Here is a 13,091-nt window from a genome sequence, read left to right on the forward strand (position 1 = left end):
TAAAACTCGTGCATGATTGCAATTATTGCCATTACTTAGATCATTAATCTTTATGTTTATCCATTTTAATATTTTATCCTCAATCAGTTAATACAATTTTCCAGAAAAAATTGAATGCTCCCAAAATGAGTGTACTGCATTTTCGAAATTCTGAAATATATGAATTACTACAGACTTGCTAATGAACTGTAATGTAAAACTTCTAATAGCTAGTTCGAACAGCTCGAGGAACTAATCGAGTAAGTAAAACTTCATTATATTTGTATTAATAGCATTAAATCGGAGGTAGTTATATCTAATGGACATTTTCAAAGTTCATCAAACTTCGTAAACTTATAAAAATAGACATTCCATTTTTAAATAGAATTTACATACCATAACAATAGCCACTACAATATACTCATAGTGTTTAAAAACAAGTGATTTTTTTATATTAAACTATAAAATTATTTTACGTGGTTATTATCATATATACAACTAACATACACAATATAATATAATTATAATTATAATTCTAATAATAATAATAATAATTTCTTTATCATAAACTTAAATTTGTACATTTATACAAATTATACAAGTCTCAACTCTTGAGATAAAATTACTCTAATGTCCAATTTGTTAGCTTCCGATGAAACTGAAAATTGTTACTATAGTATATTGATTACTATTTTCGAGGAATAAATGTATTTTATAAATAAGATAAATTGCTAACTAATTTCCAAGATTATATAAAAATGGTAACTAAACATTTTTTTATGAAATATTTTTAGTATGTATTTAATTTGCTAAGCGATAAACTTCGATCGCGCTAAACAATTATTACGAACAATTCGAAACGATACTCGATGGCAATCCAAATGGTATTTATTAACATAATTACTGTACTAAATTTGTCAAAACCTATATCAATAAATGATAAATAAATTGTTAGTACAAAATAATAATATCTTTACAGATAAATATAATATATATGTATAATGTATACATATATATATAATATTATAATCACTTAATTTTAGTCTAGTAATTGAATTTCTGGCACACAAGTCGTTTGTAGTATATTTTTATTCACATTTTTATATACATTATAATAATAATTGGTCAGATGTAAATCCATAAACGAAATACGAACAAAATATGTATAGGCATATAGCCCATATAGGTATATTATGTATAAATGTAAGGAATTATTTTTAATTGCCCGTAAAGGATTTTCTGTGTTAACCGTTTACTTATTATAATTTGTTTGTAATTACTGTACATAGTGACATTGTAGCGATTTATGAAACAAAATGTATTCCGTTCAAGCCATGAATAATTTTAAAATTGTGCGTTTGTTTGAGCGCGTTCAATATGACAATACAAAAAACACCTACGCCTATGCATCTAATACCTATATTATTTTCATGGGACGTAGATAGAAACTATTCAGATTTTACAATTTAATTGAACTCGTCTAGATAGGTACATATCATTACGATTCCGGTCCCACCAAAGACCAAAGTGTCTGCATACAGGTACTTAAACATCTGTTAGTATAATTTACGTATTTTCTTATAATATTTTTTATTTAATCGTTTTTTTCTTGTCCACCAACGCGTAGTTTACACATTTTTAAACCGTTTACTTGAACATTATTTTCTACGCTGTTGTGATGTTACATTTTAAAGGACTAAAAAACTTTCTTCCGCGTATCTGAGAGAGTATGATATTGTATGTAGACATTACACTTATACGTATAAGTAATGATATCTGACGTGTCCATTGGTGAAATCTATTGTTGCGCGCTTGTAATTTCACAATTTCGATAAAAAAAAAAAAAAAAGAAGACAAAAAGTACATCAACAATAAATGCTCCCACCTATAATATATTAATTAATATTATGCGTGTTGATTTATAACGAGAAAAATTACGCAGATTAGAGAAATCGTATATAATAATATGTAGGGTACGAGCTCGTCGAGAAACAAAAACACAAATTAAATACTATTATGTTTTAATATCAGCACACTGATGGTTTATACAGATATCGGATAACGCGTTTCCTTTTCGAAGCGATTCACTGCATTTTATTACGTTATAATCAAGTCCCGCGCGCGAGAAAAATAACACATTGAACTCGATTGCGATCAAATTTTGCTTTGCGCGATATACATAACACATAATATCATGCGTGTGGTGTGTCGTAGTAGTTGTGTACATTCTTTAGTTTGGGACAAAGTAATTCTGACTATAATCAATATATATATATATATTATTATTATTATTATTATTATTATTATTACGAGACCGGGCGTTTCGTTCAATTGTCTCGAATGAATAACAGCGGAGGCATCCAATTGACTGTAGCACTACAAATGCCGTCGACGGCGGCGGGTGATGACGGAGATACATCGTCGTAGTAGTCGTCGTCATCGTCGTAGTGGTCGCCGCCGTCGTAATTACAATAATATGTGTAGTTTCTAAAAAACAAAAAAAAAATTAAAAAATCGTGTCGTATGAATATAATATATATATATACACATAATATCGAAATGTACGGACCTCGCCCAATTATTATGCGACTGCTGCTCACGCCATGCCACACACGAAAAAAAAAAAAGAGTGCCATGTACATTCCATAATACACCGTGCAGCGCTATAATAATATTATTTTAGGCGGCGTTCTCGTGTCTGCTCGTTTATCTAATATTCGTTGATAACCAGGAAGAGAGTAGCAACAACTACAGCTCACTATTATAGTAGTAGGTGGTAGTAGTAGTAGTAGTAGGTAGTAGTTGTTACTTGTTTAATAGTAGTAGTAGTAGTAGTGCCGATGGGTCACGACCTTATTGTTAACTGGTTAGCACAATAATACTGTACGTATTATAATATTATACCGCATACGATGTCGGTGTGCATTGTTTTTTGTGGGCAACAACATGTCATATCGTTAATTTATAATAATAATATTATACACTGTATAGATGTGTGTACGCCCTTATATATACTTTAAATTATTTATTTATATTATTATTTGAATAATCTTTTATGTTGTACGAAGCGCTAAATGTCGTCTCTGACGAAATTCTTTCGAAACATAATATGTATAATATTCCGTAAGCGCTCACGGGCATTTTTCGAGGGGTGCAAGCTTCAAATATAATATGTATGCATCAAAAACATTGTAATGTGCCTGATTTAAAAGAAACATGGAGGGAATGCTCCTCCACCACCACTGAATGTTTGAATATTATATTGATCGTATATGAACTAAAAATAAATAAATAAAATATATAAATCATTGATAATAATATTATAATTAATTGTTCATAATAATTTATGATTTTCATAATTTATGATTTTTGTACTATTTTAGAAGTAGGCAGGCAGTAGTTTTAATTAAATCATATTTTACATAATCAACAACAAAAAAATAACCATAATAATAATATTTAAAACAAATTATTGAATTCTCGTATCAATACCGTACAAAATAATATATAACATTAATTAAGTACCACTGATTAATAAAAACAAAATAATCTCAACATAAAGTAGGTACGTTTAAAATTAAGGATATTAGGTATATTAATATAACACTGGTACAGCAATATTGCTATTATTTTACTGACCTTTTGAAGATCGATAAACCAATTAATAAATTACGTAGGTGTATAAATCAAGTTGATTTGAACTATACCTATAAGATTATTGTACGAACAATGTTTTCATACGCATTTCGCTGATTCGGCTTCGTTGGTATTTACCATAATATTTGGTATGTTAAATACTTAAAAAATCAAAATGAGTTTATCTTTATTTTGTCAAACCTTCGACAATATTGTGGTAAATAGAATTATTAATGCGAAATTACTAATTTGATATAATTATATTTTATTCTTAAATTAATGTTTTATTTATGATTTTAGCATATTAGTAGTCAAAATTCATATTTTATGATAAAACAATTTATTAAGATTTAAAAATGTTAAACTGAATTGGAGTGTAAAATTTAAAATATTTGGCGGGAAACCCGACTTGCAATAATAAATTTATTTATTAGTACCTATTCATATAATGCAACTTTTGTTTGAGGACTGTAATCTCTATTTTTTGTTTTTAAAAAATTTCGTTTTGGACTCGGTAAAAATTAATTTTAAACATTGACTAATATATTATAATTATAAAAAAAATTCTGCTGAGCTTATAAATTTTACATTCGCAGCGCACGTGGTGTCGTAGTGATCACAGATATACATAATATTACCTATAGAGTATGAGACTGACTGACCTGGACCGTTATTGCTAGGCAGCAATGGGGATGACCGCTATATGTTTGCAAATGTCCTTGGCCATAACTTCGCGTTTTGGGGGTTAAACGCGATTTTAAAAAGCAGTACAAAATATAGTTTTATTTATATTTCTTCACGGGCAATCGACTGGTAATTTTCTCTCTGTTTTCGATCACCGGTGCGAACATGTTGATACCTACTTATTTATAGTATTTTATAGTAGTTATAAACTAATAAAATAATAATAATGTATTTATTTTTGTTTATAAATATATTTTAATGTGTGCCTTAATATGGTATATTATAACACATGCAGCTATTATCTCGTTATACTCTATAATCTTAAATAAATGCGATAATTGCATCCTTTTAACAGAATATTATATTAATATACTATATTATTCTTTGTCATCGCTCGTTTAATACATTACTATTATATTATATTATACCCAGATACTCATCGCATAATGCAGGTACCTATATATACACAAACACACACACACACATATGTCATATATATAAGAGAGATATACCAGCTACAATGCGATGGGGTTGACGGGTTCAATTAACCATTTCGTTTTGTTACTCTGATTGAATGGAGAAAATCCATTTGGAGTTTGTGCAAAAAAAAAAAAACCCGTAAAAACCAGTTTATTGGATTTGTATTTTATTCCATACGTTATTTTTCTTGTACGCCACCGTCTTCCTGTGTAACAAAACCTAAAACCTGTTATTACTGTATACATTTTTTTACTTATATTTTTTTTTTTATAATCGGTCGGTCGGTTTATTCAAATCGAACCGGTCGCGGTCGTCGCTTTTTCGTATATGCACACACAAAACTATATCGTGACCATTATGCCCTTAAATTACAGGCACGGGGTTTAATTGTGTCTCGCTTACAAATTAAAAAAAATATAATATTATGTATGTATAAAATAATAAAAAATAAACACCGAAACGTTTTCCACGACGTGTATATATATATATATAGTAAATAAATCAAATGTGTACCGGCGGCATGTACACCGCAGACCACCGCAGAGAGTTTTAACGACTAAATTAGGTATGTACAATGTACATGTAATATGCATTTAACTAAATGTGTTTGGTTTTCTCTATTATGTATATACATACATATTATATATATATATTATGTATATAGCCCGCGTGTTTAGCCCGTCTGCTGTCTCGTTCGTCGTCGGTTTGGATGTATCACGACTGAAAGATGTTCCGAATATAGGTATATGCGACGCAAATAATAATTTCCAACCCTCGTTTGGAGTCCACAGACCGTGAACAGATATAGAAATAAAAACGGCCCATGCACACGTAAATATCTAAGTAGAACGCATCACGCCTATAATATAGGTACGTGAGTCGAAATAATAATATGTAGGTACCGGGTAAAAGATTTCCAATGTTTGATAATACCTATTATAGTTAGTTATAAGGACTTAAGGGTTTTCTTATTTTTTATAATTCAAAATTATTTTGTCGTGGTCGAGAGATGCGTAAGCATTCCACTATAATGGTTTTGATTTCGGTTTTTAATATGTTATTCAGGTATAGTCGTTAGACCGATATCGTACCTTTACAACTCTTTTTTTTTTATATAAAAACCAATGTATAGCTTTAATAAGTGACCTGTGTTAGTAATATAATGAAAAATACTTGTTTAGATTGATTGATTGATTGATTATTCAACCTAACTCTTAATTTCAGGCTCGTTAGTAAAATCTCTTATATGAAAAAAAAAAACAGTTGTAACTACTTACTACTGATATGGCCATATAGGCTCACATGATACATTCATATTTATATTGTTGTGTATAACTTAATAGTATATATTTGCTGAAGGCTCTTGAAATAAAAAAAAAATAGTTCCTATATCAGAAATATTGTCATTTGTTGTAAAATAATTGAGGTAAATTTTTATTTTATATTCCTCGATAATATGTTTCATAACGTATATTTTTCTATGGTTAGTATAAGTATAAAATTGAGCCCTTCAGCCCGCCACTGGTGGATATATTATATTATAATAAATATTTACTAGAATTACATGCATTTTATTATTTTAATGCATTTAAAAACGTAGTTTGTATTGTATCAAATACTTAATTTTCAAAAATATAAATTTCCATTATTTCTATTCAAAAGACAATTTTATTGTTATTAACGGGATTAAAAACGATCGACAATTCAGTTTGGAAATGAGGTAAATAGTCGCCTTAAGCAATACGTAAATACATTTTACATTTTTTGTGCACCTGTATAAAGCCATACATTTATTCAAACATTATAAGTTCGATCAAATCGAGATTGTATTTTTTTAATGCAAATCTATACCTCACACCTGTATTAATTTAATGCTAATAAATACGTAGTAAGTAGTAACTATTATAATATTATAATAATAGCTTGTAAAATGCACATATTATGGTATGATGCATAATATAGGTAGATATGCACATGTATTATCTACACTTATTTTCGTTTGAAAACGCGCCGCTTTTAAATAGATTGCTATAGTGGTAATCGGTAAAGTGATTTGGTCAAGCGTCAGCAAATTTTGGCATAATCGTGTTATATTAAGGTTATTTAAAAGTTGATTACTCAATCGAAAGAAAATGTTCGTTTAAACACTAAATACATGTATTTATTAACATAATATGTACCTATAATATGATATATTGGTATTACAATAATATTGCGGTATGTACAACAAAACTAATAACGATTCGTTTACTCATTTTACGTGTAGGTACATACTAATAATATAATGAACAATTTATTGTAAACGTACTTTAGGTCATATACCTAACACGCATATGTATATAATTGGCACTATATTATGTATTTGTATCGTATACATAATATATATTATTATGTTCAACACAGATTAAATGTATATAATATATACATTAATAATGTGGAGGGGGGGGTTTATATTCTTGTTATCCCTCTTATATGACGTGTTTTGTTGGAACGACATTTCGTCTGCGCGGTCTACCCGACACCTCTCGATAATAATATCATAATATGATCACTCACACCCGCATTTACATAATATATCATCATTTGTATCGTTAATAAGGTTGTCCTCGCTTGTATAGCCATGACCAAGAATAATAATAAAGACGACAGCCACGTTTTTAAATTTTTTTTTTAACAAGCGTATAAACAAATATCATGCATATATATAGGCAGGTACTTTTTTCCATTTTATAGTGTGTTCGTGTTTTTTTTTCTCTCAGATATTATCATTGAGTATAATATATTGTACATAATATTCTATACTCAATTATATATTATGTAAAATATTTACAGGTGCTCGTGTAGTTTTATTATTACTACCACCATCGTATGTGGTACAACTACCTACCAGAAACAGCGTATTTACTACTTCTGGGGCATGCAGTGAACAGGTGAAAATATGTACAAATTTCCCTTCGTTCTCCATCACCGCCCACGCATCCCCCCGTGGATAATATAATATCCATTGTGCATTTTTCTCCGAAGACTTGCAATGTGTTTACACACGAGCCATTGTCTTCTCGTTCTCGAGCTGAACAAGAATTTATAATAAGACGTTATTAATAATTGCTATACGTCGGTCAGATGAAAATGTCGCGTTAGTATTTGCGATTGCACAGGCGACTCGCGGCAATATAATATCCGTTATACGATACAGTAATTATTATTATTATTATTATTAAAAGACAGAGAAGAAAAACAAATGATAAATAAAATCGATTTAGACATTTTACGATATTATTATTTTGTAGCGCGAAGTGTCCTTGTTTATATGTCCATGTGGTGAGTGGTATAGCCAACGTCCACAACATCACACGTATACACGCACCCGCACACACACACACACACACACACACACGAGTATAAGTAGTTGTAGGTTGTATAATGATAATAATAATGTACATAAAATGCGTGAGTGTGTGTGAGTGCGTAGGATTCGTTTGACCTCTGATACGCTCGTGGCAATAGGATCTAAAAATAGACTAATTTATCTCGACCAGTGCTTCTCAATTTTATTGTGAAATTTTTTTTCGCAAAAACCGAAACCCAATCTTTCGATGCCGTGCCATTGCGAGGATCGTACCCGGTTAATATTATTCTACCTGTATTTATTTTTTTACGCCAGTTTTTTTAAACCTATTTATTGATATATTTTGTGTTTACAGATTTGGAATGGTAACGCGTCGAATTGAGTTGCTTTCAAAAATGGAGCTGTTGGTTTGCAGGTATGCCTAATTTTATTTAATCCAACGGACTTTCATTGCTTCCGGCAATATTTGATAATTTCTTCGACTAAATCAATAAATATTAATTACATGTTGTCACGGAAGCATGTGCATATATTACTACAATAGCTTAAACTCTAAAAATTTCACAACTTTTTTTTATAGCTTCGTGTGCTTGTTTATTATTTGTTATGAAATTATAACATTTATTAAATCTTAATCGTCCAGTTATTTTTAAACGTATCTCGATTTATTTATAATTATTGCTATAAATTATTATTTATTTTATAAATACGACATAGGTATTATCAAAGTTTACTGTAATTATGCAATGAGGCAATACAAGTCCCCGTTCTACGTCAATTTTTTCTCTAGTTAAATAATATTATGTGTTAATTGTGTTTATTATATAAACATTAATTGTTTTCAACAAATAAATATTATAGGTATATTATGTATAATATCCCTCGTAATCTAATGATCTATAAATAGACGCCTTATACTTGTATTATAAGCTATAATAAGTATCTGCAGTTTTTTTCTCTATTCACAATAATAAATAGTCATTATATTATGTAGGTATAATGATTTAATTTTCTATAATAATATAATCTAAAATCATCGCGTTGTGCGGCAATCATTCCGTTCTCGTCCTGAACACGTCATATTATTATTATATTATCTACCTGCAGTATCATATTATTATTATTATTATCATTCGTATTATTATTATTACCTCAAACGCCTTCGGTCGGTTTCGCGATGCTATCGCGTACGTTTATGTGTTTATATATTTTTCCAGTTTTGTATCATGTGCACAGTTTAAAGTACTAAACGCGTGATCATTGTTCGTGACGCCCGTCACCAAGGGGAGCTGCAGGAACCCGCAGACCGCTGCTGGACCGTTCGGATCTATTAAAATGTGACTGCTCAGTGTGTCCCAAATTTGATGCTATAATAGAATGTATTATTATTATTATTTTCGGTCGTACACACGCGGCGGTGTATACCACTTTGCCGCGGTTTACAACTTACAAGGCGTCCCGTCAGACATAATAATACATTCGTTATTATTGTTATATATTATTTATTTTTTTAAGTGGGGTAATGGAATCGTCGTTTCCACCGCACTGCTGTTTTATATTTTTATCCCTTCCCCCCCCGCTCGAAATAAATCAAAACGTCACGGGCACATTCCGTGTATAATTATAATTTATAAATAAGCGTATTTAAAAACGGCATCCTTATTCCTTGTAGTCTTGTTGTACTTATGGGTAATTGGTATTAAGTAGTCGTCGTCGAGCTTGTGCGCAAACTCGGTATATAATATAAAACTATATTGAGCATAATATAACATTGACCTTTGTTCCTGTGAATTATCTGTTTTGTATATAAACCTAAAACGGCGTGTAACTTTCCTTCGTTATTACTTATTAATATAGTTTACACGTGTGTGTGTGTGTGCGTGCGTTCACTGTATTGTATATATTATTATGGTTTATTGTACGTACAAGTACGCATTATAATGTCGGTGTGATATGCACATACCTGACATACTCTTATACATTCGTTAATTGTATTGTTTCTTTTCGAACGTACAAACAATTTGCTTGTTTTCAAGATTAAATTATTTCCAATTCAAATCACTTACTCTCGCGTGAAATCGTTGTGTTTATAGTTATAACTTATAAAGTTTGCTCAAACAATAATACGCCAGTCAGCGTATAGTGCTGAGTGCAGAATTTCTTTGCATATGCAACACAAACATTATATACCTAATCAGCGAGTATTAATTTGAATTATTTTCACGATCACGTGTCGAATATAATTATATAAGTCCAGTAGTAATTTGTTTAATAGTTAATAATACATTTAACCTTATACACCCCTTTTGCAGCGAGCGAACGACTCAAGTCCATTCAATATTCAATATTTATATTACGAGTATATATAGGTGCCTAAAAGGGATAAGGTAGTATCTTGGTACCTTATAGTATGTTGTTATAAGTTTCACTCTTACGGAGGATGGGGTCATTTATCATTTCGTGTAATAGTTTTTTATAATTCGACGTAATAGTTATTAGGTAAATAAATTTCACATCAGTTTTTTTAATTGCTGTTATTGATATACCAAAAAAATGCAATATATTGTATTATAAGTTATAACCTCTATAATATATAATATTTTTTAATGCCACATATTATAGGGTGTTGACCAGTTGCCCACCACGGCTGTTATCGGGGTTTTAAAAATATACCAGTTGCCCTCCACCAAATGTACCAGTTGCCCTCAACGAAATGTACCAGTGCCCTCACATGTTAATATATACACGATTACAATATATAGCCTGTAAAATAGGGGAGGTAAATATAGAAATAATAAATAAAATTATAGTAAAATAATATAAAATGAAAGAAAAAAAATCATATGCTTGGAATTATATATATCCACTTAATATTGTATTCTGTAATAATTACTTACAAGATAATATGAATACAATAGTTAATAAAATAATAAATATTATAATTATGTGGCAATCAATGTGATAGTTTGTTAACAAAAAAATTGTGTTTGTGTTCGATAACCAATTTTAAAAGCACCGTTTCATGTTCACTCACAAACAGCTTTGACGTACACGACTTTAATGTACATCGCCATTTCACACCCGCTTGTGTAATGCGATCTTTTTAAAAAGTATAATTATTTAAAACTAACAAAACCTTGCCTTTTTCACTATGCACTTGCGTAATATTTTCCATCGTGTTAACAACGTCAATGCTTTTCGTCTACTAAAATGTACCTATCAAAGACGTTTATCATATAATAATTTCTAACAACCATAAAAATACTAATTATGATAGGTTTAATAAATTATAATAACTAGCGTATTCCGATAAAGCCTAATATAACTGTCGTTACTCGTTACCCACGTGATAAAATATCAGCTATCCACTTACACGCGACTAAATTTGGTAAAATCCTCGCTTTGCACCATGTAGTAGGCTATTATTATTAATACAATTTTCATTTTATCCATATTATTTGTATACTATATTATATTTATTATTTATTACAAAATACAATATCATATATAATTGCAAATATCAACATTTGATTCCATCATTTTATACTATTTTATTTATTATTTGTATAATTATCTCCCCTATTTTACGGGCTATATATTGTAATCGCGTATATATTAACATATGAGGGCAACTGGTACATTTTGCTCTAGGTAGTTTGGGAGGAATTGGTATAAAAAAAGGTACTTTTAGGGGTAACTAGTACATCCCCATATTATATACCAAGTATAATATATACACATGACGTATAAAATTATAAAATTATCATCGTATTTAGATACATTGAAAATATGAGTAAAACTTACCGCATTCATTTTCTATTTATGCTTATAAATGTATAAAATTAAAAATGTTTATATTATAAGATATGTGTTTGATAATTTTTAAAAATATCTAGTTGAGTCTGGCGTCCCCTACATTTTTATTTTCTAAGTATCTTCATAAATTCCAATCAATGACGATGTAACATACATGTTAGTATTGTAAAAATAAATTGCGTAGTTCGTACAGCATTAATTATTGTTAATAATTGTCAATTCTCAGAATATGAGAATCGAGTCGATATAATATAATAAAAATATATTATGATAATATTATGAAATTATACATTGTTAGTTGTAAAGATTTCTGCTTAATCGTCAGCTTTTTTTTTACCTTACCTATGTATGTAACATTTATTGAACACATCGGACGTACTACACACAGCTGAGTTCTATACTTTTACGTACCAAAATGTACACTTAATTTGGTTCGAACAAATAACATGATTGAATGCGAAAAATAACTTAATTGAGATACAAAAATAACACCCAATCGAGGCTTAAGAAACATTTTCTTTCCCGTTTTACAGGCTTAGGACTAGTGTTAGTATACACAGTATGTCCAAAAAATTAAGAGTACCAAATAACCTACTGGTAGTTAAAATAGTTAAATACACACGTATTCAATAAATGTATTGAAATTTAATTTTTCTTATTAATTATTTCATTATTATTATTGTCAAATACAGAAGACTCAAATATTGCTACCGACTTCTGACGAACATACCGGTTATTTATATTTGTATGGAAATAGTCATCGCTTCTACATTGATCATATCGTTATAGCAATAAGTAAATTACGTAAATAAGATAATTATAGGAAAATCGAAAATCCTATATCAACTGACAAGTATTTATAGCTGTTCCTATAGGACTCCATTAGGCGGTATTAACGGACGAAATATATTATAGCCATAAATATAATTCCAAATCCGGAACTGAACTGTACAACTATCAAAACATTGTATATAATACCTAAATATCGATGATTATTCCCCTTACCACGCATGACGCATAATATAAACTGCTGCAGTCCGGTCACCATTAATGATTCAGAAAGCAGTTGCACTAGTTGCAGTGCATAGTTTTAACATATTATTTTTTCTTAAAACGTACAATGATTTGAAACGTTTGATTTGACTAA

The 13,091-nt window shown here is 29.6% G+C and overlaps 1 protein-coding gene across 6 annotated transcripts in view; it reads left to right on the forward strand.

Moving 5' to 3' along the window:
- Positions 1-13,091, forward strand: part of LOC132951686 (receptor-type guanylate cyclase Gyc76C-like) — a 47,574-nt gene that overhangs the window by 17,029 nt on the left and 17,454 nt on the right. For 2 of the 6 annotated variants that reach the window (XM_061023557.1, XM_061023559.1), the window contains exons 3-4: positions 105-239; positions 8,484-8,543. The gene's annotated coding sequence lies outside the window, so the exon portion shown is untranslated. Of the gene's footprint in view, positions 1-104; positions 240-7,611; positions 7,710-8,483; positions 8,544-13,091 lie in introns of all 6 variants that reach the window. The other 4 variants (XM_061023558.1, XM_061023560.1, XM_061023555.1 and 1 more) reach the window with 2 other exon arrangements.

This window comes from Metopolophium dirhodum, chromosome 9 (genome assembly GCF_019925205.1).
Source record: "Metopolophium dirhodum isolate CAU chromosome 9, ASM1992520v1, whole genome shotgun sequence".
Classification (NCBI taxonomy): domain Eukaryota; kingdom Metazoa; phylum Arthropoda; class Insecta; order Hemiptera; family Aphididae; genus Metopolophium; species Metopolophium dirhodum.